Genomic DNA, 27203 nt, shown 5'->3' with positions numbered 1-27203 from the left:
TGGGTCGCATCGTGGGAAAGCATCGAAGGTGGAAGGCCGCTGTATGGAGTCCTACATGACGAGTCGCAGAAGCTGCTGAAGGAGAAGGTGAATCGAGCCAGTTTGCAGAGGTGAAAGCCATCCAACTAGCTTTAGACATTGCTGAATGAGAAAAGTGGCTGGTGCCACTGAGGAACATCAGAACAAGCAGCAGCTGGATCAGTCTGTCAAGATTCAAGTGGCTCAGGTGGATTTGGACTGGCAGTGTAAGGGTGAATTATTTATAGCTCATTGGGCCCATGACACCTCAGGTCGTCAAGGAAGAGATGCGACATATAGATGGGTTTGTTATCGACAGGTGGACTTAACTATGGACGCTATCTCACAGGTCATCCATGAATGTGAAACATGCGCTTCGATCAAGCAAACCAAGCAGTTAAAGCCTGTCTAGTATGGAGGACGATGGTTGAAATATAAATATGGGGAAGCATGGCAGATTGATTACATCACACTCCCACAAACCCGCCAAGGCAAGCATTATGTTCTTACAATGGTGGAAGCAACCACTGGATGTCTGGAAACATATCCTGTGCCCCATGCCACTGCCTGGAACACTGTTCTGGGTCTTGAAAAGCAAGACCTGTGGAAGCATGGCACCCCAGGAAGAATTGAGTTAGACAACGGGACTCATTTCTGAAACAACCTCATAGACATCTGAGCCACAGAGCATGGCATTGAGTGGGTGTATCACAGCCCCTATCACGCACCAGCCTCTGGGAAAATCGAACGATACAATGGACTGCTAAAGTCTGCACTGAGAGCAATGGGTGATGGGACCCTCAAACATTGGAATACACATTTAGCAAAGGCCACCTGGTTAGTCAACACTACGGGGTCTACCAATTGAGCTTGCCCTTCCCAATCAAAATTTCCACGTACTGTAGAAGGAGATAAAGTCCCTGTAGTGCATATAAAGAATATGTTGGGGAAGACAATCTGGGTCAGCCCTTCTTTAGGGAAAGGCAAATCAATGTGCAAGACTGCTTTTGCTGAGGGACCTGGGTGCACTTAGTGGGTAATGTGGAAGGATGTTCATTCTTAGTAGACTGATTGTTTTGATGTTCCTCAGTGGCCCGACTCTTGGGTACATGGGCATCTACGTGACGTACTTTTACAACTAGCTTCTCTAGCCGGGCAGCAATATCTTGCCACAATTCGGCAGCCCAGATGGGTTTGCCTCTGCGCTGGCAGTTGTTCTGCTTCCATTGCTGTAACCACCCCCCACAGGACATCTGTTACCATCCATGAGTCAGTATAGAGGTAGAGCACTGTCAGTTTTTCTCAATCAACAATGTCTAAAGCTACCTGGACAGCATTTGGTTCCATAAACTGGCTTGATTCACCTCCTTCAGCAGTTTCTGTGACTTGTCATATACGACTCAATACAGCAGCCTTCTACATCCGATGCTTTCTCACAGTGCAACAGGGCATATTTCTTCTCATTTTCTGTCAGTTTATTATATGGTGAGGCTCTGGTTTTCCTGTCTTCCCCCGATGGTGCTGCATAATATCAAGCAGTGTTTGGTAGACTGTGGCCAGGGCCCAGCACAGCGCAGTAAGTTGTGCCTCCTTCGAATAGCCACAGCATTTTTCTTTCAAATATTCTACCATTTTATCAGGGTCCTATAGTTGTTTGGGAGTGAAGCTCCAAACCATTGGGAGTAAGAAGGTCTCTAGATACCTGCCCATACTCTCCCACATGCCATGCCATCCATGACTATTCAGCCTTGGGGCAGATCTCTGAGTGATATTCTTAAAACAAGTTTTTGTAGCCCTGAACAGGACTTGAAACACATTCAGGAGACCTAGCAATAAGAGCATGCTGGCTTGAACATCCCAAGGGTATTCAAAATTCTCAAAAGCTGTTGTAACCACCCTGAAGGAAAAAGTGGAGGTGAAAGAGCAGAAGAAAGTATCTCCCTCTGTCTTCCCCATAGATCGGGTGCGATTATTAATAAAGTCCGAGAGATGCCATCCGAGGTACGGGCATGACAGCAATGCCACATACAAATACCAGCTTAACCTTATGACCACTGATGTTATCATATCAGAAGTCAATATCACACAGTACAGCAAAATGAGAATCCTCACCCCTCTGCCAAAGATGATAAACAGCACTGCAGGAAATACATACAGCAATTATGAGTCTACATACCACAGCCATATGAACAAACAAAACACCATTGTGACCAGTGACTGTTTACCTTATATAATAAATGTGTGTAACAACTTTTGTTTTAACACGCTCATGTCAGATCTGTCGTTATCTCACCCCTTTGTGCCCCATCTTTGGCACCAAAAAAGACTGTTGTGGTTTATCCCCAGCCGGCAACTGAGCACCACTCGGCCACTCGCTCACTCATCCCCCTCCCCTGGTGGGATGGGGAGGAGAACTGGAAGAAAAAGATAAACCTCATGGATTGGGATAAGGACAGTTTAACTGGGACAGCAAAGGATGAGGAAAACACCACCACCACCACCACTAATAAAGGAATATACAAAGTGGGTGATAGACAATGCAATTTGCTCACCTCCCAGAACCTGATGCCCATCCCATCCCCCAGCAGCAATCCCTCCTCCACAGCCATCTTGCCCCTTTATATACTGAGCACGACTTCATATGGTATCGAATATCCCTTTGGCTTGTTTGGGTCAGCTGTCCAGGCTGTTTCCCATCCCAGCTTCTTGTGAAAAACCAGGACAACAAGTCATATTAATGATATAATGTCACTAGATGTAAGAATGTAAGACTGTAACTTCTATTAAATGCAGTGGTAGTGAAGGATTTATAGTTTCTTTCAGAATTGGACCACTAAAAAACCAAAAACAATCCCAGCAACCTAATAAACACATTTTTGAAGAAGATATTCTGTCCTGGTCTATTTTGAGTAAGGATAGGCTGAAATATTGTTTGCAGCTGTGATTTGTTTTTTTCTTTTCAGATGCATGTTGAATCAATAGGGACAACCCATATTTGTTGCTTTATAGTTTTGCCTATGTGTGTCCTCTGAAATAATTAAATATGCATCACATTAACACTGTGAAAAAACACATATAATGACACTATATTTTCAGTACCTTTGCATCATGGATATACTTGGCCAAGAATATTAGAAGCCTAAATATTGAAAACAACTGCTTCAGTCAACCTTTTGGGTTTTTTATATGCCCTGGAAACCTCTGTCAACCTCTACAGACCAACACATCATCTAAAATACATTTGCCTCTTTTCATAACTTCATCCCAATGTCCCTAGATGTCCCCAGATGTCCCTAGTCCCTAAATGTTTTTGAATGCTTATATAAATCACATAGAACCTATAATTCTTTTTACGATTTACCTATTGCTAGTTGTCTAGTTTGTGCCCAGAGCTAATAATGACAACTCACTTTATGGTAGCATCTTGTGACTTATGTGTTTCTAATCAATGATGTCAACAGAAGAGCCATGTTTAAATGAAGCTTCTTCAATCTGCTTCCAGTTTTGCAATGGGATCACTGACTAGCAGATTCAGCAACATCATCCCACAAAGAAAATCACAGAATTGCAGAATGGTTGTGGTCAGAAGGGACCTCTGGAGCTCATCTGGTCCAACTCCCCTTCTCAAGCAGGGCCACCTAGAGCAAGCTGCCCAGGACCATGTCCGGTCAGTTTTGAATATCTCCAAGGATGCAGACTCCACAACCTCTCTGGGCAACCTGTGCCAGTGCTCACTCACCCTCACAGTAAAACAATGTTTCCTGATGTTCAGACAGAACTTCCTGTGTTTCACTTTGTGCCATTGCCTCTTGTCCTGTCACTGGGCACCACTGACAAGAGCTTGGCTTTGTCTTTTTTGTGCCCTCCCTTCAGGTATTTCTATATATTGATAAGATCCCCCTCAGCCTTCTCTTCTCTTGGCTAAACAGTCCCAGCTCTCTCAGCATTTCCTCATATGTGAGGTGCTCCAGTCCATCACCTTCGTGGCCCTTTGCTGGACTCTTTCCATTATGTCAATGTATCTCTTGTACTGGGGAGTTCAGAATTGGACACAGGACTCCAGGTGTGGCCTCACCAGAGCTGAGTAGAGGGGAAGGATCACCTCCCTCGACTTGCTGGCAATACTTTGTTTAATGCAACTCAGGACACCATTTGCCTTGTTTGCAGCAAGGGCACATTGCTGGCTCATGTTTAACTTGTGTACTGGTTTTGGCTGGGATAGAGTTAAATTTCTTCATACTAGCTTGTGTGATGCTGTTTTGGATTTGTGCTGAAAACAGTGTTGATAACACTGGGATGTTTTCATTATTGCTGAACAGTGCTTACACAGAGTCAAGGTCTTTTTTGCTTCTCACACCACCTGACAAGCAAGTAGGCTAGGGGTGCAGAATAAGTTGGGAGGGGACGCAGCCAGGACAGCTGACCCCCAACTGACCAAAGGGATATTCCATACCATATGACGTCATTCTCAGCATATAAAGCTCTGGGGGAGAAGTGGGAAGGAGGGACATTCAGAGTTGTGACATTTGTCTTCCCAAGTAACCATTACGCATGATGGAGCCATGCTTTCCTGGAGATGGCTGAATTCCTGCCTGCCAATGGGAAGTAGTGAATGAATTCCTTATTTTGCTTTGCTTATGTGTGTGGCGCTTACTTTAGCTATTCAACTGTCTTTATCTCAAGCCATGAGTTTTCTCACTTGTACCCTTCTGATTCTCTCCCCCATCCCACTGTGGGGGAAGTGAGCAAGTGGCTGTGTGGGGCTTAGCTGCCTACTCTTAAACCATGACAACTTGGTGTCCACCTGGACCCCCAGGGCCTTTTCTGCAAAGCTACTTTCCAGCTGGACAGCCCCCAGCATATATTGATGCATGGGCTTTTTCTTCTCCAGGTGAAGGACTTAGTATTTGCCCTTGTTGAATTTCATGAGATTCCTGTCAGCCCATTTCTCCAGCCTGTTGAGGCCCCTATGCATGGCAGCATGACCCTCTGGCATATCGGCCACTCCTCCCAGTTTTGTGTCATCTGCAAATGACTGGGGGTACATTCTGCCCCATCATCCAGATCATTAATGAAGATGTTAAACAGGACTGGATCCAGTATTGACCCCTGGGGTACACCACTAGTTACTGCCTGTACTAGGAGGCTTGTGGAAGACATTGTATTCGGGGAGTTCATGATCTTGAATAGGCCATGTCTGCTTTATTGGGCCTTGTACTTAAGGCTTGAGAAGCCCATATGTTATTAATATAATCTGTAATTTATAATATTTTTGAGAAAGGTAAATTGTATGTGGATCAAGGGGTGGTATGTAGTGGTCCTAAATGGGAGACCATTGTACGTGGAGGAGTCAGCGATCAAAATAACAGTTAACCTGATTAGGCCCAGGTCTGTGCTATGCTGCAATGCACATACAGTTTGACCTTCAGGCCTTTGCTGTGCTGTGCAAATTCCTTGGCAGCAGGATAACCTCAGCCAGCTCATTTTAACAGAGGAGCCTGTAGGCAGCTCCCACTTTATACTGATGATTACACCACTTGCATGGCATCACCTTTATCTAAAAGTACATCAAGAAGTTCTCATGTGAACATCCTTTAGGAATAGAGTTGTTTTCTTGTAAGGAAATTATATAATAGTTCAAACAACCAAAAAGAGAGAGGCTTCTCTCTATGGACAGAATCTGATCAGCATGTTGTGGGAAAATACATCTGGGCTTCATCTGGTGCTGCATGAATGCAAATCGCCCAACATCTGAAGGGATGTAAGTTTTACTCACTATCTATATTCTTCTTCTTCTGTCTTGTTAAAACAGTTATCTTATTAAGTCATTTGTTGTTGTGCCTTTCTTATTGAGATCCAGAAAGAACCCAGTACTGTCTCTCTCTCTCTCACCTTCCCCTCCCCTGTTGATACCAAAAACTGGTCTCCAACTAGACTTCATGCCAATCATCACCACCTTCTAGGCCTGGCCATTTAGCCAGTTTACAGTCCACCTCACTGTCTACTCATCCAGCCCATACATCAACAGCTTATCTATGAGGATCTTATGGGAGACAGGGTCAAAGGTCTTCCTGAAGTCCAGGTAGACAATATCCACTGCCTCATCTAGCAAGCCAGGCATTTCATCATAGAAGTTTATCAGGTTGGTCAAGCAAGACTTCCCCTTGGTGAAACCATGCTGACTACTCCTGGTGATTTTCTTGTCCTTCATATGCCTGGAAATGGCTTCCAGGATTAGATATTCCATCACCTTCCCAGAGATCGAGGTGAGGCTTACCAGCCTGTAGTTCCCCAGGTCCTCCTTCTTGCCCTTCTCGAAGAGGCTCTTATGGGAGATGGTGTCAAAAGCCTTACTCAAGTCAAGGTAGCCAGGCTGTATTGGGTTTGCGTGGCAAGGTTTGGGATGGGGGAGGCTGCAGGGGTGGCTTCTGTAAGAAGCTGCTAGAAGCTGCCCCCATGTTAGACACAGCCACTTCCAGCCAGCTCCAAGATGGACCCACCATTGGCCAAAGCTGAGCCAATCAGTGACATTGGTAGCACCTCTGCAATAACATATTTAAGAAGGGGTAAAAACTGCTGTGCAACAGCAGCTGGGAGAGAGGAGTGAGAATATATGAGAGAAAAAATTCTGCAGACACCAAGGTCAGTGAAGGAGGAGGAGGAGAAGGTGCTCCAGGTGCCAGAATCTGACATTCCCCTGCAGTCCATGGTGAAGACCACGGTGAAGCAGGCTGTCCCCCTGCAGCCCATGGAGGTTGATGATGGAGCAGATATCCACCTGCAGTCTGTGGAAGACTCCACACCAGAGCAGGTGGATGTGCCTTGAAGGAAGCTGTGACCCCATGGAGAGCCCATGCTGGAGCAGGTTTTCTGGCAGGATCTGTGCCCCACGTGGAACTCATGCTGGAGCATATCAAAAGACAGGAAAAATGGTGGTGATTAATTGCAATGTCTTGGAAAATGTGGGACCTGGACATGACATAGATGGTATAGAATAAGGGGTGGATACTGTCCTGGTTTTGGCTGAGAAAGAGTTAATTTTCTTTCTAGCAGCTGGTATAGTGCTGTGTTTTGGATTTAGGATGAGAATAATGTTGATAACACACTGATGTTGTTAGTTGTTGCCAAGTAGTCAAGGACTTTTCAGCTTCTCATATTCCCCTGCCAATGAAAAGGCAGGGGGCGCCCAAGAAGCTGGGAGGGGACACAGCCAGGGCAGCTGACCCAAACTGACCAAAGGGATATTCCATACCATACGACATCATGTCCCGTTTGCAGCTGGGGGTCTTGTGCGGCAGCTGGGTGTCTTGCGCAGCATCGATTTTGGAGTGATGGTGTTTGTCTTTCCAAGTAACCATTACGTGTGATGGAGCCCTGCTTTCCTGGAGATGGCTGAACGCCTGCCTGCTGATGGATAGTGGTGAATGAATTCCTTGTCTTGTTTTGCTTGCACATGTGGGCTGAGAGGCTGGGCAGCTGGGGGCCTTGCATGGCAGCTGGGGGTCTTGCGCAGCATTGACTTCGGTTGGTGAGAAATTGTGCTGTTCATCACTTGTTTCATATATATAATTATTATTGTTGTTGTTATTTTCTTTTTTTTTTTGTTTGTTTGTCCTATTATACTGTTTTTATCTCCACCCATGAGTTTTCTCACTTTCACTCTTCCAGTTCTCTCCCCCATCCTGCCGGGGTGGGAGTGAGCGAGCTGCTGCATGGTGCTTAGTTGCCAGTTGGGGCTAAATCACGACACCTTTTCTGAAGGACTGCACCCCATGGAAAGGACTCATGTGGCAGCAGTTCGTGAAGAACTGCAGTCCATGGGAAGGACCCACATTGGAGAAAGTTGTGAAGGCCTGTCTCCCGTGGCAGGGACTCCATGCTGGAGTAGGGAAATAGTGTGAGGAGGAAGAAGCAGCAGAGACAACATGTGATGAACTGACTGCATCCTCCATTCCCCACCCCCCCTGTGCCACTCAGGAGGAGGAGTTAGAGAAGTTGGGAGTGAAGCTGAGTCTGGGAAGAAGGGAGGGGTGGATGGAAGGTGTTTTAAGATTTGTTCTTATTTCTCATTATCATACTCTTTGTTTAATTGGCAATAAACCCAGGACAGCTGACCCAGACTGGCCAAAGGGATATTCCCTGCCATATAATGTCATGCTCCATATATAACTGGGGAAGCTAGCCAGGAGGCAGATTCACTGCTTGGAAACAGACTGGGCATCAATTTGTTTTTGTTTCCTTTGCAGGGACTGAGGTGAGGCTGACTGGCCTCTAGTTTCCTGGGCCCTCCTTCTTGCCCTTCTTGAAGATAGGAGTGACATTTGCTTTCCTCCAGTCTTTGGGTATTTCACCCAGTGGCCATGATCGATCAAAGATAATCAAGAATAGCCTAGAAATGACATCAGCCTCAGCACTCGTGTATGCATCTCATTAGGGCCCTATGACTGTAAGCTGTAAAATGTAAGCATACATATTACCTTGCGTCCTGGTTTTGGCTGGGATAGAGTTAATTTTCTTACTAGCAGCTTGTATAGTGCTATGTTTTGGATTTAGGATGAGAATGTTGATAACACACTAATATTTTAGTTGTTGCCAACTAGTCAAGGACTTTTCAGCTACTCGTACTGGCCTGCCAATGAGAAGGCGGGGGGGCGCCCAAGAAGCTGGGAGGGGACACAGCCAGGACAGCTGACCCAAACTGACCAAAGGGATATTCCATACCATATGACATCATGCTCAGTATATAACTAGGGGAAGCTGACCAGGAGGCAGTGCAGCTCAGGAACTAGTTGAGTATCAGTTCCAGGTGGTGAGCAATTGTGCTGTGCATCACTTGTTTTGTATATTCTATTATTATTATTATCATTGTTGTTGTCATCATTATTATTATTATTATTATCATCTTCCATTTCTGTCCTATTAAACTGTCTTTATCTCAACCCATGAGTTTTACCTTTTTCTTTTTAATTGTCTCCCCCATCCTACTAGTGGGGGGGAGTGAGTGAACAGCTGTGTGGTTGTTTTAGCTGCCTGCCGGGTTAAACCACGACATTTTGTTAAAATGAGATTTTATACTTGTTCAGATCTACAACTGCATAATTGCAACTAATAAGCTAAGTTTTAAAATTCTTTGTTGTTTTGACATGTAAATACTATGGATGTACATACAAACAATAGCTAAATTAACATCTGGATACTCTGATAAATTTGTTTTGTTCTCTTTCCTTTTGAACACAGAACAATATCAACTGAGGTATTTTAAAAGAATTTATCCAATGGAATGTTCTCAAATAGAGAAAAATATGCACTACCTACTACATTTTTTGTTTATTAACTATATATTGAAGTGCATAACAAAAGTTCACACTGAACCATTTATCCGAATAAAACTGAATAAGTTGCTCTAACTTAACTGATAAGAGTGAGAAATACCACTATTTTGAAAGTATTATTGCCTAAACACTCTGGTGACTGACATGCTGAGGAAACAATCAGGAAAAATATTTTGACCAGGAGAGAATTGAAGGCCATGCAAGTTCTTTCTATAATTAATTTTTTCTAGACTTTGTTCACATCACTAATCAAAAATGTAAGTTTGTAACCTACTTCTTTGTCTTTGGCATGCCCACTGTCCTATGTCACTTTCAGACAACATGAAGAAAATTTACAACATTCTATGTATAGCATAGCCGAACTTTTCCCTACTCCTGCAAATAAATATTAATCCTCTACTGGGTCTGACTAGGATAGAGTTAATTTTCTTCATAGCAGCTCATATGGTGATGTGGTTTAGATTTTTGATCAAAACAGCTTTGATAACAAATGTTATAGCTTTTGCTGAACAATGTTTGCACAGCATCAAGGCTGCCTCTGTTTCTCACTCTGCCACCCCAGTGAATAGATTGGGGGTGCACAATAGGCTGGGAGGGGACACAACTGAGTAGATGACCCAAACTAACTAAGAGGTATTCCATACCATATAATGTCATGCTCATCAATAACAGGGAAAAGAGGGGGGTTTAGGAAGGTTAGCCGTCTTTTGCTCAGGAAGTGGCTGAGCATCAGTCTGCCAACAGGAGGTGGTGAGTGATTGCCTTTGTGTCACTTGTTTTGTTTTGTTCCATTTATCCTTTGCTTATTAAACAATTGTTTGTTTGTTTGTTTATATTTACCCCTAAGTTTTCTTGGTTTTATTCTTCATTTTCTCTTCCCTCATCACACTGGGGGTGGGAGAGAAGTCAGTGAGCGACTGTGTGGCACTTATCTGCCAACTGGGGTTAACCCACAACAAATCCCTAAAACTGCTCAGTATTTATGTATGCCTATATGTAGCAATATGTTGCAAGTAAGGATGTAATTTATTCTTTAAGGTATTTGTTTTTAATGTAATGCCATTATATTATTTCAATTAAATATTTTCCTTTTTATTGATAATAAAATTCAATTTACAGTAGAATGTCTGATGGAGAGTTGATCATTATAACTGCTCTGAGGCCAGCAGCTCTGTACTGTTTGACTGTTGTAGTACCCTGAAAAGTATAGTTGTCCAACTCAGGCAAGGTATGCCCAGGTGCCAAGCATTTCAATCTACTATCATTTACAGATGTTCACAGACTATTGTTTACTATTGTTGTGCAAACACATTAAAGGATTTTTGATTTCAGGATGAATAAATATAACTGATAAGATTAACCATTTCTGCAGTTAAACTTGCTAAGCAATGACATACTGTTTGATAAACATTGCTGAAAAGAAAATAATATATATCTATAGGGTGCACGACAGAATTCTGGGCAATTTATCCATTCCATAAAAGCTTTAAAAATATGCCAGCTCAGCTATAGAAAAGAAACAATGCTCCAAAATGCTAATCCATTGGAACTCCACACTGTACTGAATAATAAAACCTTCATGTGCCTGTTAAAGTGAAAACAAAACTAAGAAAACAGATTCCATCATAGCCACTTGCTAGAAAGTTTCTGCCAGTTTAGTTAGCAACCTCTGCCTATTTCAGCTGTCTTTTCTCAAACCTGATGTCATTCTAAAATGTGTGAGCTTCATATTCTTGTTTAACCAGAATCACTCCCAAATCCATCAGAGCCAAAAGATACATTTTCTTAGACTAGATCAAAAGAACCATGAAGCAAACTCTCCAAAGGTTTGATCACCCTGGTCAATCTACTTCTGATCATTTCTGAATGTTTAAATAATCTCTGCATTCAGAGCCAGCAAATCCAAAATGACACTTGTACTCAGAGGAACAATCTGCATTTTACACAGATTGAACAAATTCTAATAAGGGACCTTACTGAAGTGGAAAGTAAGATGAATTATTATTGTCTCTAGTTAGAACACTCACAGGTTGTAATATTCCTTATCTGCCTTTAAGTGGGAACAGGTGTAGTGTTCTTCTCTGTAGTCCCAAACAAAAAGAAACACTGTAAAAATCAAACACTAACTGTAAAAATCAAAGAAATCGCTCTCAGTCTCTTTCATGTAACTAAATTATGGCCAACCAGCATAAATGAGGGAAATATCACAACAGTATTATCAGGTTGGTCTTATGGCAAATAAGATTTGATCATCAGAGATAAATGAATAGTGAAAACACTAGTCTGTGAAACCAATGCTTTTGTATGAAATATTTACATTCTAATGTATGTCAGCTAGACCAATGGGACCAAAACTGTCATAAGTAGGTAGATCCCATTCTTATGTTCTTGTGTTATGGGGAAGATAGAGAGCTCTGCTTTGACTGGGTTTTTATTTTTGGTTTCTTTTAGGAGTTTTCTCTGACATTTCTGTACAACAGCTTTATAGAAATATTTTGAGGAAAGTAGAACAGTGATGGCCTATGAAGCCTGACCTAAAAAAGGGGAAAGATTGCTGTGTCTATTCTAACTGAAAAACACATATCTGTAGAAGCAGCTGATTAACATACAACTGTTGTTTTGTTTGTGTAGAGGTGACCAATTTATAGTGTGTTGAGAAAAAGATAGAAAATAAGAGAAAACCCACAGAGATCGTGTATTTATTCTTATTATCCGTATTTTTGAATTTTATTTTGCTGTTATTCTGAAACTAAATAAGAAGGTACTCCATGCGGTTCTAAGTCTGTTGTCTGTATAATTTCCATAGCTGCCACATCATGATACTCATTTTCTAAGGTACAATGAAGGGTTGGTCTCAGCTAAGGCTTACTGATTGTTTCAAGACTTCTTCACCTCTAATTTTAGTGAATCAACTGACAGTTTCCAGTAAGAGACTTAATATTAAAACAGAAAACTTTCTTTATCCTATATTAACTTTGTACTTCAGTCATTAGCTTAAATACTAACATATCTGAAAAATACAGTATACTTGGTGGAAATGTGATGTATTAAATAAAAATCTTTCCTCATTTAAATCTATGAATGCTAAGAAACCTAGAATTTGGTCATCTTATATATTAAAATGTTAGAGGAAGATAAATATTGTTCTGGAGCCTATCTCTACCGAAGAATCTCTTCCTTTATTGCATTGATTTGCTTCTGCAGAATTAATTTGCCTAAATTTTACAAGGTGCTTTTCTAAATCTTAAAACCAAACAACCTTTGTCAAAGCAATGATAATGTAATGTCTAAATTCCACCACATATATGTAATTTGCATCTCAAGCATATCAATCATATATCAATAGCATAGCAAACACAAATGTACTGAGAGAATGCATGGATTTATAAATATAAATAGGCAATTATATTGCTAATCCACTGGATCATATAACACTTTTAATCAAAGTATTTGACATGAGAATGGAAAATACTGAAGAACCCGAAGCATCTTTTAAGAAAAGATAAAAATTACAGTATGACCCAACTTAAGACACTTTAAAACTGATCATAGAATCATATCATAGAATCATATCATGGAATGGTTTGGGTTGGAAGGGACCTCAAAGATCATCCAGTTCCAACCCTGCTGCTGCAGACAGGGACACCCTCCACTAGACCAGGTAGCCCAAAGCCTCATCCAACCTGGCCTTGAACACTTCCAGGGAGGGGGACTCCACAACCTCCCTGGGCAAGCTGTTCCAGTACCTCACCACCCTCACAGGGAAGAATTTCTTTCTAACATCTAATCTAAATCGACCCTCCTTCAGCTTGAACCCATTACCCCTTGTCCTGTCACTACACTCCCTGATAAACAGTCCCTCCCCAGCTTTCCTGGAGGCCCCCTTCAGGTACTGGAAAGCCGCAATTAGGTCTCCCTGGAGCCTTCTCTTCTCCAGGCTGAACAACCCCAACTCTCTCAGCCTGTCCTCATAGGAGAGGTGCTCCAGCCCTCTGATCAGCTTCATGGCCCTCCTCTGGACTCACTCCAACAGCTCCATGTCTCTCCTGTACTGGGGCCCCCAGAGCTGGATGCAGTACTCCAGGTGGGGTCTCACAGGAGCAGAGTAGAGGGGCAGGATCACCTCCCTTGACCTGCTGGTCATGCTGATTTTGATGCAGCCCAGGACATGGTTGGCTTTCTGGGCTGCAAGCGCACATTGTCGGGACATGTTGAGCTTCTCATCAATCAATACCCCCAAGTCCTTCTCCTCAGGGCTGTTCTCAATCCATTCCTCACCCAGCCTGTAGTCGTGCTTGGGATTGCCTCAACCCACATGCAGGACCTTGCACTTGGCCTTGTTGAACTTCATGCGGTTCGCACGGGCCCACCTCTCCAGCCTGTCAAGGTCCCTCTGGATGGCATCCCTTCCCTCCAGCGTGTCGACCCCACCACACAGCTTGGTGTGGTCGGCAAACTTGCTGAGGGTGCATTCGATCCCGTTGTCCATGTCGCCAAGAAAGATGTTGAACAGTGCCGGTCCCAGGACCGACCCCTGAGGAACACCACTCGTCACCATTCTCCACTTGGACATGGAGCCGTTGACCACAACTCTTTGAGTGCGACCATCCAGCCAATTCCTTATCCACCGAGTGGTCCATCCATCGAACCCATGTCTCTCCAATTTAGAGACAAGGATGTCATGCGGGACAGTGTCAAATGCCTTGCACAAGGCCAGGTAGACGATGTCAGTTGCCCTTACCTTATCCACCAATGCTGTAACCCCATCATAGAAGGCCACCAAGTTTGTCAGGCATGATTTGCTCTTAGTGAAGCCGTGTTGGCTGTCACCAATCACCTCCTTATTTTCCATGTGCCTGAGCATAGTCCCCAGGAGGGTCTGCTCCATAATCTTGCCAGGCACGGAGGTGAGACTGACCGGCCTGTAGTTCCCTGGGTCTTCCTTTTTTCCCTTCTTAAAAATGGGGTTATGTTTCTCCTTTTCCAGTCGGTGGGAATTTCGCCAGAGTGCCAGGACTTCTCAAATATGATGGAGAGTGTCCTGGCCACTTCATCCGCCAGTTCCCTCAGGACCCATGGATGCATCTCATCAGGTCCCATTGTAACCGTGGGATAGGGGCCGTGAAACAGAAACTATAGAATCAGTTTGAGATAATTAGTTTGTAACCAAGGTAATAGGTAACGAAGCTAACTAACCGTGGCAAGTGGCAAGGTGACCGTGGCAAGATACAATGCTGCTATGTTCCACGTACAGTCCCTACCAAACTGAACAATAGGGTTGGAGATATTAATCTTATGAAGTAAGTTGCTATGGACAGGTGCACCTACAACAAGGATACTGCGCATGCCTGCATGAAGGGGGTCACCCAGCGGACACGGGTGCAAGACCACTGACGACCACCAGAGACCCTTGAGGACCACCAACTCAAATCACTGAGCATGCGTGACGGGGAGGAGAATATGGAAATGAATTCTAAGAAATGATTATCATAGGACTGCCTTTTCTGAGAAAGATGATGAATATGTATATTTTGATCCTACATAACCTGTATGATGGTGATCACCTGGCATGCACGTTGGGTGGAGCTATCCCCTGTGCATCCAGCGCTGCAATAAAGAATGCCTGCCTTTTAACACTACATTGGTGTTACGAGGTTTATTCCTGGATTTCGGTGACACCATGGACGCATCTCATCAGGTCCCATGGACTTGTGCACCTTCAGGTTCCTTAGATATTCTCGAACCTGATCTTCTCCTACTGTGGGCGGTTCTGCATTCTCCCAGTCCCTCCCTTCTGTGACCTGGGCAGTGTGGCTCAAGCATTTGCCAGTGAAGACTGAGGCAGAGAAGGCGTTGATTACCTCAGCCTTCTCCATATCCTGGGTAACCAGGTCACCTGTTTCATTCCAGAGAGGACCCACATTTTCCCTCGTCCTCCTTTTATCACTAACATACCTATAGAAACTTTTCTTGTTGTCCTTGACATCCCTGGCCAGACTAATTCCTGTCAGGGCTTTGGCTTTCCTAACCTGATCCCTGGCTGCGCAGACAGTTTCTCTGTATTCCTCCCAGGCTACCTGCCCTTGCTTCCACCCTCTGAAGGCTTCCTTTTTTTCATTTGACTTTGCCCAGGAGCTCCTTGTTCATCCATGGGGGCCTCTTGGTGTTTTTGCTTGACTTCCTCTTTGTTGGGATGCATCGCTCCTGAGCTTGGAGGAGGTGACTCTTGAATATTAGCCAGCTGTCTTGGGCCCCTCTTCCTTCCAGGGCTTTGTCCCATGTTATTCTACCAAGCAGATCCCTGAAGAGGCCAAAGTCTGCTCTCCTCAAGTCCAGGGTAGTGAGCTTGCTGTGTGCCCTCCTTGCTGCCCTGAGGATCCTGAATTCCACCATTTCATGGTCACTGCAACCAAGGCTGCCCTTGAGCTTCACATCCCCTACCAGGCCCTCCTTATTGGTGAGAAGAAGGTCCAGCATGGCACCTCTCCTCATGGGCTCCTCTATCACTTGGAGGAGAAAGTTGCCATTGACACATTCCAGGAACTTCCTGGATTGCTTGTGCTCAGCTGCATTGTCCCTCCAACAGATCTCGGGGTGGTTGAAGTCCCCCATAAGGACCAGGGCTTGTGAGCATGAGGCTGCTTCCATCTGCCTATAGAGGGCTTCATCTGCTTGGTCCCCCTGGTCAGGTGGCCTGTAGGAGACCCCCACTATGATGTCCCCTGCCCCAGCCCTCCATTTAATCCTGACCCATAGGCTCTTGATGGGCTCCTCCTCCATCCCCAGGTGGAGCTCCATGCCCTCCAGCTGGTCATTGACATAGAGGGTGACACCCGCTCCTTGTCTGCCCTGCCTGTCCTTCCTAAAGAGCCTGTACCCTTCCATCCCAACACTCCAGTCATAGGAGCTATCCCACCACATCTCTGTAATGCCAATAAGGTCATAGCCTTGCAGGCACACACACGTCTCCAGCTCCTCTTGTTTATTCCCCATGCTCCGTGCGTTCGCGTAGAGGCATTTCATTTGTGCCCCCGATGAGGCTGACTTACTGGCTGGGGTGGCTGGAATTCTTTTGATGTATCTTCCCAGTGTTACCCCATTGGTTCCTGTTGCATCCGGGGCCCCTGGCTCATCCCCTCTAGGTTTCGAGCGTGCTGTAGTGCATCCAGCATGTCTCTGAGCAGTAGGTCAAGGGCCCTCGCCAGCTCCCCATCCCTCTAACCTGGGCACATCATCCCACAACATGTCGCTGGCAAGCCCGATGTTATCCCCCTCCCCATTCGAGCCTAGTTTAAAGCTCTGTCGATGAGCCCCGCTAGTTCCTGGGCAAAGATCCTCTTCCCCCTTTGAGAGAGATGAATCCCATCAGGGTTCATCAGGCCCGGTGCCGTGTAGGCCGTCCCATTGTCAAAGAACCCAAAGTTGTGGCACTGACACCAGCCATGGAGCCATGCATTTATGGACTGTGTCCGCCTGTTCCTCCCACCATTGCTGCCCTCAACTGGAAGGAGGGAGGAGAATATTACCTGCGCTCCCGAATCCTTCAGTGACTGTCCCAAGAGCCTGAAGTCCCTTTTGATCGCTTTTGTGGTGTGCGTGTCTGCTTCATCCCCCACCCACACGGAGGAGCAGCAGTGGGTAATAGTCAGAGGGCTGTAACAGGCTGGGGAGTTTCCTAGCGATGTCCTTGACACAGGCCCCGGGGAGGCAGCAGACTTCTCTGAGAGGAGGGTCTGCCCTGCATATCGGGCCCTCTGTACCCTTCAGATGGGAGTCCCCTATGACTATAACCCTCCTTTTCTTCTTTGTTGGGGTGGTCATGACCCGAGGCATGGGCCTTTTGGGCCTAGGTGCTACCTCTGGAGTAGCTTGGCTGTCATCCATATCCTCGCTCGAGTGGCCTTCCACAGCCAGAGCCTCGTACCTGTTGCACAGGGGTACATGGGATGGCGAGGTGGGTGAGGAGGAGAAGGTTCGCCACCTGCCGCGCCGCGCATGGACTTGTTTCCACTCGCTCCCCTCTTTGAGGCTGCTGCCTTCTGCCTAGCGAGGGGAGGATACAGGGTCCCCTTCACTTTGGCTTTGGTCCGTTGGCTGTCCCTGTTTCTGTCTCAGGGAGGGCAGAGCTTGGCTCCACCAGTCTGTCTCTCTCTCAGCCTCTCTGATGCTCCTTAACCTCTCCACTTGTTCACGGAGTTCTGCCACCAGGCTGAGCAGGTCGTCCACCTGGTCACACCTCAGGCAGCCAATCTCACTAGTGCCTTCCCCTGCCAGTGCCAAGCTCAGACACTCCCTGCAGCCTGAGAGCTGGGTGGCTGCGTGCTTCTGTGGCAGTTCTGTCTGTGTTGCCACATGCCTTCTGGCAAGCACAGAGCTTAGGGCTTTCTGCCTGGTGGGCGCCATAGCTGAGCTCCTCCTATGAGAGAGTGATGACCACCAGTGGACTCTCCTCTTGAGCAGGTAGACTGACTAGGCCTGCCCGCTCACCCTGCCTGCGCGAACTGATGCGCAAACTGACGTGCCACGCCCTGGCTGATGCGCCACGCTCTGTTTGCCCGCTCTGTTTGTCGCGCTCCAGGTCGCTAGTGCTCCCTAGGCTGCTTCTTATAGGCATCGGGGGGTGGGTGCCATTGCTTTGGCAACGCCCAGGTCTTGTCAGCGGTTCCCGTGAGAGCAGCCAGCTCGCGGCGGGTCTCTTCCACTCCCTGGCATTTCCCTGCCTTTGGAAAGTCAGGAAAAAAACCCTGTGCGCCTAGATCTGCCGCTCTGCTGTGGGTCAGGCCGGCACCAGAGCTGCACTCTTCGGCGACTGACTCATAGCATTACAGTAAGAATTATCCAGTTTAATGAAGAATGAACTTTGATAAAACTGAACAAAGTTATAGAGGTGATGAATCCAGACTGGCTTTAACAACGAGTGCCCAGCAACTTCTTCGAGATTGACATCTCAGCCCACAGAGCATGAAGATAGACTGCACCAGATGCATCAGCTACGAGCTCCAGATCCAGCATGAAACGATCCACCATCACACACCATTTTTCCTGCCCTGAAAGACTGTTATGACAGATGGAGCCCGAAGTCATGGACTAAAGGAACGAATGGACATTTTGTGGACATTTATGAACATTTTATAGACATTTCACAGCAGTGGTCTGTTGACTAAGGGAATGATATCTGTGTGTATATATCAAAAGACAGGAAAAACAGTGGTGATTAATTGCAATGTCTTGGAAAATGTGGGACCTGGACATGATGTACATGGTATAGAATAGGGGGTGGATGACGTACATGGTATAGAATAGGGGGATGTTGAACAGTGCCGGTCCCAGGACCAACCCTTGAGGAATGCCATTCATCACTGATCTCCACTTGGACATGGAGCCATTAACCACAACTCTTTGAGTGCGACCATCCAGCCAATTCCTTATCCACCGAGTGGTCCATCCATCGAACCCATGTCTCTCCAATTTAGAGACAAGGATGTCGTGCTGGACAGTGTCAAATGCCTTGCACAAGGCCAGGTAGATGATGTCAGTTGCCCTTCCCTTGTCCACCAACGCTGTGACCCCATCATAGAAGGCCACCAAGTTTGTCAGGCATGATTTGCCCTTAGTGAAGCCATGCTGGCTGTCATCAATCATCTCCTTATTTTCCATGTGCCTGAGCATAGTCCCCAGGAGGGTCTGCTCCATGATCTTGCCAGGCACGGAGGTGAGACTGACCGGCCTGTAGTTCCCTGGGTCTTCCTTTTTCCCCTTCTTAAAAATGGGGGTTATGTTCCCCCTCTTCCAGTCAGTGGGATCTTCGCTGGATTGCCAGGACTTCTCAAATATGATGGAGAGTGGCCTGGCCACTTCATCCGCCAGTTCCCTCAGGACCCATGGATGCATCTCATCAGGTCCCATGGACTTGTGCACCTTCCTAACAATTCAGGCCTGACACTGTTGAATCCCATTCCTGTATTATGAAGAACTCCAGGAGGAAATGCAAAGTTTTATGTTTCCTGGTAAGTTCACCATCAGTACTATTTACAATCAATGGATGAACCTAACTAAAGCATTGAAATATCACAAATATATTACCATGAACAGCTATTGTATGCTCCCATAAACTTAGTGTTTTATCCTTTGAAATGCTTCTGCTATTTGATAAGATTTAGCCTCTTACTTTTGATCTCATATTGCAGTTGCAAGAAAAGACCTAGTCTTGCTCTGACATGTTACAGTGTTGTCATGGATACACAGGTATCATACATTCCTTCCACCAGTAAATAAACAAGATTCTTAAAGAGTGCTTGGTAGGATTTACTAGCCCTGTAGTATTGTTAGCTGCATAGAGGTTTAAATAAGCAAATGTTTTGTAGTTTTAGAATAATATCCAGAGTTGTGTGGGAGCACACATACATAATATATCTATCTTTAAAAAATGAAAAGGTAAATGTTATACTGTGTAACTTTACTGACTTTACTTTTTAATTCAATTTATCTTTACCTCTTTTTTTAGAAAATTTTTGTACGTTATATGAAGGATCATTTTCTAATATGGTAGACAATTTGAGATAGTCATCTCAAATTGCTTAAACAAATGTTTTATATCTTTACACATATGAATAATAAAATATAGATTGTTCATTTTTATGGGAAAAAAGTAATTTTAACTTGATAACACAGTGTTCAATGGTATTTTAGTTGTCTTTTCTAAAACAAAGGCCTCTCCATTCACAGACTGTAAAGATGAAATTTAAGCAGTCTTGCTAGCATATATGTCAACAGCTACAACAGGCTTGACTTGAATCTAACAAATCAGCATCTTATGTTGATGAAGTGATATAGATTAAATACCCTAAGCTTAAGTTTCAAGAAGGAAAAGCAGAGATTCTTAAGTGCTATGTTTAGTTCAGTATATGAAGCTTAGCAATAGTAAAAGTCTTACTCTTGGATGAAGACTCCAATTTATCAGAGAAATTAAAACAGAAATATCAGAATAAATTGGGTAAAAATCTCGGGTTTAAAAGCTGTAATACTATAAAACTTTTATATTTTTGAAACAAAAAATAACAATTGTGTTTTATACAGAATTTATGAAAGTATATACATCTATCTTTGCTTGTTGAAACAGCCTGTATTGTATGATGATGTATTCAGGCACATATACAGTATGTATATGACTGGGACGTTCTGTTGAGTTTAATTGTTGGCATATCTTTGTTGATTAGACTGAGTAAACCTAATTTAAGACTAGACAGAGCAAATAATTCACGATGAATAATTTCATAGAATCATAGAATGGTTTGGGTTGGAAGGGACCTCAAAGATCATCCAGTTCCAACCCCCCTGCCATGGGCAGGAACACCCTCCACTAGACCAAGTAGCCCAAAGCCTCATCCAACCTGGCCTTAAACACTTCCAGGGAGGGGGCCTCCACAACCTCTCTGGGCAACCTGTTCCAGTGCCTCACCACTCTCACAGTAAAGAATTTCTTTCTAACATCTAATCTAAATTGACCCTCCTTCAGCTTAAACCCATTACCCCTTGTCCTGTCACTACACTCCCTGATAAACAGTCCCTCTCCATCTTTCCTGGAGGCCCCCTTCAGGTACTGGAAGGCTGCAACTAGATCTCCCCGGAGCCTTCTCTTCTCCAGGCTGAACAACCCCAACTCTCTCAGCCTGTCCTCATAGGAGAGGTGCTCCAGCCCTCTGATCAGCTTCGTGGCCCTCCTCTGGACTCTCTCCAACAGCTCCATGTCTCTCCTGTACTGGGGCCCCTAGAGCTGGATGCAGTACTCCAGGTGGGGTCTCACGAGAGCGGAGTAGAGTGTCAGAATCACCTCCCTTGATCTGCTGGTCACTTCTTTTTTCATGCAGCCCGGGATATGGTTGGCTTTCTGGGCTGCAAGGGCACATTGCAGAGTTATGTTGAGCTTCTCATCAATCAGTACCCCCAAGTTCTTCTCCTCAGGGCTGCTTTCAATCCATTCCTCTCCCAGCCTGTATTTGTGCTTGGGATTGCATTTAAAAAAAAAAAGATAACCTCTTAAGGATTTCATGTCCTCTTGAACTCTCTCTTCAAAGTTCTTTTCAACTTTCCCTTATGGTATTTGTTGGCTATCCGTCTCATGTCAGTATTAGCCTTAGAAGAAGTTTACCACCCACTTTGGGCTGCATTCCCAAGCAACCTGACTCCAACAAGCCCCGGGTCCAATTTATTTGATAAATTTAGTAATTTTTTTCATCTTTTGTCATATGTATGAGCAGGTTGCATGGTAGCTTTTTTCCCTACTGTATGACTTTATTAGTGATATTCAAAATCTGCTAAATGTTTCCAGCAAACAGACTTCTTTCCAGGATATAAAATTTGCTTTCCACAAATATTTTCCCATTGACAATCAACTTCTAAAATATTTACCAAAAGCAAGTACAGGAAGGGCATTGTCGTGGTTTAACCCGAGCCGATAACTGAGCACCACGCAGCCGCATGCTCACTCTCCCCCACCAAGGGGATGGGGAGAAGAATGGAAAGAAAATTGGGTTGAGATAAAGACAGTTTAATAGGATAATAAATGAAGAGAGTAATAGTAATGATACAAGTGATGCACAGATGCAATTGTTCACCACATGTGAAAGGAAAATAAAACAATACGATGCCCAGTCTGTTTCTGAGCAGTGAATCTGCAACCTGGCTGACTTCCCAAATTACATACTGAGCATGATGTTATATGGTAAGGACTATCCCTTTGACCAGTCAGCTGTCCTGGCTATGCTCTCCCACCTTTTTGTGCACCTGGCAAGGCATGAGAAGCTGAAAAGTCCTTGACTTAGTGTAGATGCAACAACTACCTAGCAACAACTAAACACATCAGTGTGTTATCAACATTATTCTCATACTAAATCCAAAACACAGCACTATACAGGCTCCTAGAAAGAAAATTAACTCTGTCTCAGCTGAAACCAGGACAGGCATGAACTCAGCAAAAGCAGATTAATTTAGTGAATGAATGTTTGTGATTTTTGGTGTTTGTTTTTATTTTTTGCCCCTTGCTACCTAAGATACTGTATAATAAAGTAATATGGATTGCTTTTAAAAGATATCTGCACAGCTGTGAGAACTTCTTGGAGCAAAAATATCTCTTCTCTGTTTAGAAAGTGCATAGCACACTGGGGTGCTCAAGGAAATAAATAATAAATAATAAAAATTAGTGCAATCCAGACATCATTTATCGCATTCATAATTCTTGAATGTAAAAGAAGTCACACTGCAGTTATATCTAGAAGGATTATCAGTGCAAATGAAAGCTACAGGATCAAACCCAACAGTTGTAGATCATGTGGTGCTGAAAAATATAAATATGAGTCTCTAATTTGTATGTAACCTCATAAAACCAAAATATTTGGTGAAAGCAGCTGTGGCATGCTTGCAGAAAAACAGCAGCAAACATTGATTTATTAATTTATTTCCAAATTAAAGCTGAAATTGTGATTTATTTTTTAAAGGGAAAGAAAAGAACGTGAGAAGAAATAGAACACTGCGGTTCCTAAGAGACACCAAGGCATCAAGATATCCTTCAGAAATTAATCTTTCTAGATTATTGCTCTGCAGGCCTAAATATGGGTAAGATTTCTGTCTTTTGTGAAATAATGTTCTTGTCAGTTAGCAGGCACAATTTTTCCTTCCTTAGACAGAAGTACTGTTTGAAAAGCCGTGCTTTAAACTATGAGTTCAGTGCTGAGAGAGTTAATTTAAATTTGATAACAAATGGCTCTTCTTTTGAAATGAATGTAGCCTGGCAACTTCAACTGAGACCCCTTCATAGGGCCTCGATTATGTATGCAGCTTCTTTGAGAAATAGTTTCACACATCTAACCCAAGGCCCACTATCTTGTTGCCATGAAATAAAACTGTATGTAGGCAATGTTTCATTTTTGTATAATCTTCATATTGACAAACTTCATCCCCTCTCCCCACCTCGGGCACACACGCAAATACATTCAAAATCTCTTATTCTGAATCTGTTTCTTACATTGTCTCTATTGCTACTGGCTGAATAAAAATATAATACATATAATCTTTGTTCAAGTATTTAACCTGTGTGCTTATTTTTAAAGAATTTCAAGTCACACTCCCAGGCTACCCTAATCAAAGCAGTAGTGTGAAACCAGAGAGACAGACAATGGGTTAAACATCCACACCATTTCTTTTTTTCTTTTTTTCAAAATGGCTGCTTTGTCTGTGTGCATACACCAATACCAAATGTCCTTCTGTTATCGTACAGCCAATTTGATGTGTGAAGTATTCATATGCTAATAGTAGTACAGTTTCTAACTTTTTCACAGATAAATTGTAAAAATTGTTACAGTGAATCACAAGAATAAATAGCTTTTATTTCATAAAAATAATATGCAACACGTGTTACTGACCATTATTGTTTCTATTCATTGTGAGTTTGCCTTCTGTTTTTCTTTTTTAGAACAGTTAGTTAGAAAATATTTAGCAGATATAGCCAGAGCTGATAAAAATGATTGTATTTCTTTAATTTGCTTTGCAGTTTCATGATGTGAAGTTAATTTTTACTCAGTTTTCACAGGCAATGAAAGCTTTGTAATGAGTACAGACATTGTTCTCCTATATAGAGTGGTCATATTTTTTAAAGCGTGATTTGAGGACTCAGATATTTCCTCTTTCATGTTAACAAAATATGACATACTATACATACCCCAGAATCACATTACTTAAGAATGTTACTGGCAAAGGATTCCTTAAATATAACATAAAGCAGAAGCAAAACAAAATAATTGCCAACATCTTTTTTGTTGTTGTTGTTGAAAAAAATCAACATTTATTCAAAATCTGAAAAGAATAGAAATTATAAATGATTGTATTTTTTATCTGAAGTAAAATAGGAGTGTTTTCATAGCCTATATTTTATAAATTAAAAAAAACAAAGGTACTTAAATAATCAGTATGACCAGATATTTGGCACTGATAAAATAAACTTGCTTATTAACCAAAGACAGTTTTTTTACAACATAAAAATGGATATGCTTTTCCACTGATTAAAAATGTGTGGGGTTATATAATGTAGTCAAGTATTATATTTGTGTCCTCCATTCAGACACAAAAATGCATGTATATAACTGTACTGTTCCAAATTCAATATATAAATGTAAAGATGTCTAGAGTTAAACCTATAATTCCAGATACACACTGTTAATTTAATTAACCACTGGCAGCTATCTCTGCCACTTCACTTAAAGTCACTGCATCATGCCCTACTCTAGGGAGGAGGGTGAGGTCAGTTACAAATAAATATCATACCCAGGAACTGTGTATGTTAGAACTTTTCCTTGCCTTTGTAGAGGTAGAAGTTAAAACTTTAATACTAGCTAAATGAAAGCATCATCAGATTGTCACTGCAGACATATAGTAGCAAGAAGTTAGGCAGTGCAAAATGTAAGGCCCTCACTGTAACATTAGCTGATCTATAATGTGCTGTCCTGTATATTTACGATGTATTTTTAACCAAAAGACCAACTCTACATTGAATGAGCATAAAATCCTACTGATACATAACACATTCAAGCAACTGTTTGCTGGAGGTTGGGACAGCCTGTAAAAAATGTAAAAAGATGTAAAAATATGTGTGAGCTTTCTTCTTATAACTGTGTCTCATTAAGGTTGCCTTAATCTTGGGGATCTGTTATTTAATGAGGGAATTTACAGGTTAGGGAAGGAGATGATTCAGGTGATGCTTGAAGAGGGATGTTGCATGTCATACTTTAAGGAAAAGTGTTAAATCAAAGTTCATGAAAACTGCAAAAGCAATAAGAGAAGTGGGGACCAAAGCCTTTGCTGACCAGCTGGCACAACAGCCACCACTGTTCTACTCCATAACAAAGTAAAACATCATCCTCACAGAACATCAGCACCCAGTAACTATCCTTGACAAAAAATGTGTGCTTCTGGATATTCACACACACACATTTTGTTTTGACCGTGATGGTAATTGCTGAGTGATCTCCCTGTCCTTATGCCGACCCAAGAGCCATTTGTCATATTTTTTCTCCCCTGTCCAGCTGAGGAGGGGGAGTGACAGAACAGCTTGGTGGACACCTGGCAGCTAGACAAGGTCAACCCACCACATTCTCCTAGCTTCAATGTTACATAGGTGTGGGTCTCACCCTGGGAGGAAGCAGACAGACTCTGCAATGTGTAATTAATAGTCTTGACATGAAAAAGGCCATAATTAAGCATCAAAGTTAGCATTCCATTACAGTTATTGTAGAACTTCACACCTTTTATGGTGTGATAATCTCAGTATAGTAAATAGATTCAACATAATATCAGTATTTCAGTTTACATTATGAAGACTAATTTTGAGGTGAAAAAAAACAAAACATTTTCCCCCCAATTTTTCTCTTTCTGGGGCTTAAATTTATGATATTTCCTGTATTCTCTTCACATCTTAATTTCATTATTGCTGTTTAATAAATAATATAGGTGCAATCCTCTATCCTTGTTCATGGGTGGTGATGGAAAGGCAGAAGAGTGGATTATACACCATTAACCTATTAATATAGCCATCTCTTTTTCTACTGCTTGCATGTGGAGACTTTACCAAGGTGCAATGCGAAATAAACTTCATGAGCCCAATTGTCCAAGTTAAAGATACTGGAGCACAGAGAGGTGGTTTAAATCTAAGATAAACCAGTCTACATAGTTTTATTCAGTCTTTATTGGCATAAAGTCTGGGTGCTCACAAGCAGAGTAAGTCTATAACAAACTGTAAAAAACATGCTATAAGAATAATTAGTATAATGCAATCTGTAAGTGTGATACAGTATCTATAGATATTCAAATATTTATGAACTGGAGGTCATTGCTTATCTTCCTATAATTTTCTTATTCAAATTACTTCTTGATATTGGAGTGCTGTGGAACTGTCATGGTTTCGGCAGGGATAGAGTTAATTTTCTTTCTGGCAGCTGGTGTAGTGCTGTGGTTTTGGATTTAGGATGAGAATAATGTTGATAACACACTGATGTTTTTAGTTGTTGCAAAGTAGTCAAGGACTTTTCAGCTTCTCATACTGCCCTGCTAATGAGAAGGTGGGGGGCACCCAAGAAGCTGGGAGGGGACACAGCCAGGGCAGCTGACCCAAACTGACCAAAGAGATATGATATTCCATACCATACGACGTCATGTCCCGTTTGCAGCTGGGGGCCTTGCGCAGCAGCTGCGGGCCTGGCATGGCATCTGGGGGTCTTGCGCGGCAGCTGGGGATCTTGTGCAGCATTGACTTCAGGTGGTGAGAAATTGTGCTGTTCGCTTGTGCATCATCATCATCATCATTATTATTATTATTATTATTATTATTATTTTCCTTTTTTTGTTTGTCCTATTAAACTGTTTTTATCTCAACCCATGAGTTCTCTCACTTTCACTCTTCCCATTCTCTCCCCCATCCTGCTGGAGGGGAGTGAGTGAGCGGCTGCGTGGTGCTTAGCTGCCAGCTAGGGTATACCACAACAGTCCTTTTTGGTGCCCAACGTGGGGCTCGAAGGGTTGAGATAATGACAGATCTGACCAGAGCATGTTAAATTCATTGCAAGCTTACGTTATATTAGTTTAATAGTTGCTGCGCACAATGTCATATTATTTGTTCACATGGTTGTGTTATGTGAGTCCTTACTGGTATTATGTGTTTATTATGGTGCTGTTTATCTTTTCTGGGAGCTGCATGAGGATGTTCCTTTTGCTGCATGGTGTTCTACTCGCTTATGATAAGATAGCATTATCAGCCGTGAGAATATTTTGGTTTGTGTATTCAGCATTGCTGTGTCTTCCGTATCTTGG

This window comes from Balearica regulorum, chromosome W (genome assembly GCF_011004875.1).
Source record: "Balearica regulorum gibbericeps isolate bBalReg1 chromosome W, bBalReg1.pri, whole genome shotgun sequence".
NCBI lineage: Eukaryota > Metazoa > Chordata > Aves > Gruiformes > Gruidae > Balearica > Balearica regulorum.
This window is presented reverse-complemented; position numbering follows the sequence as displayed.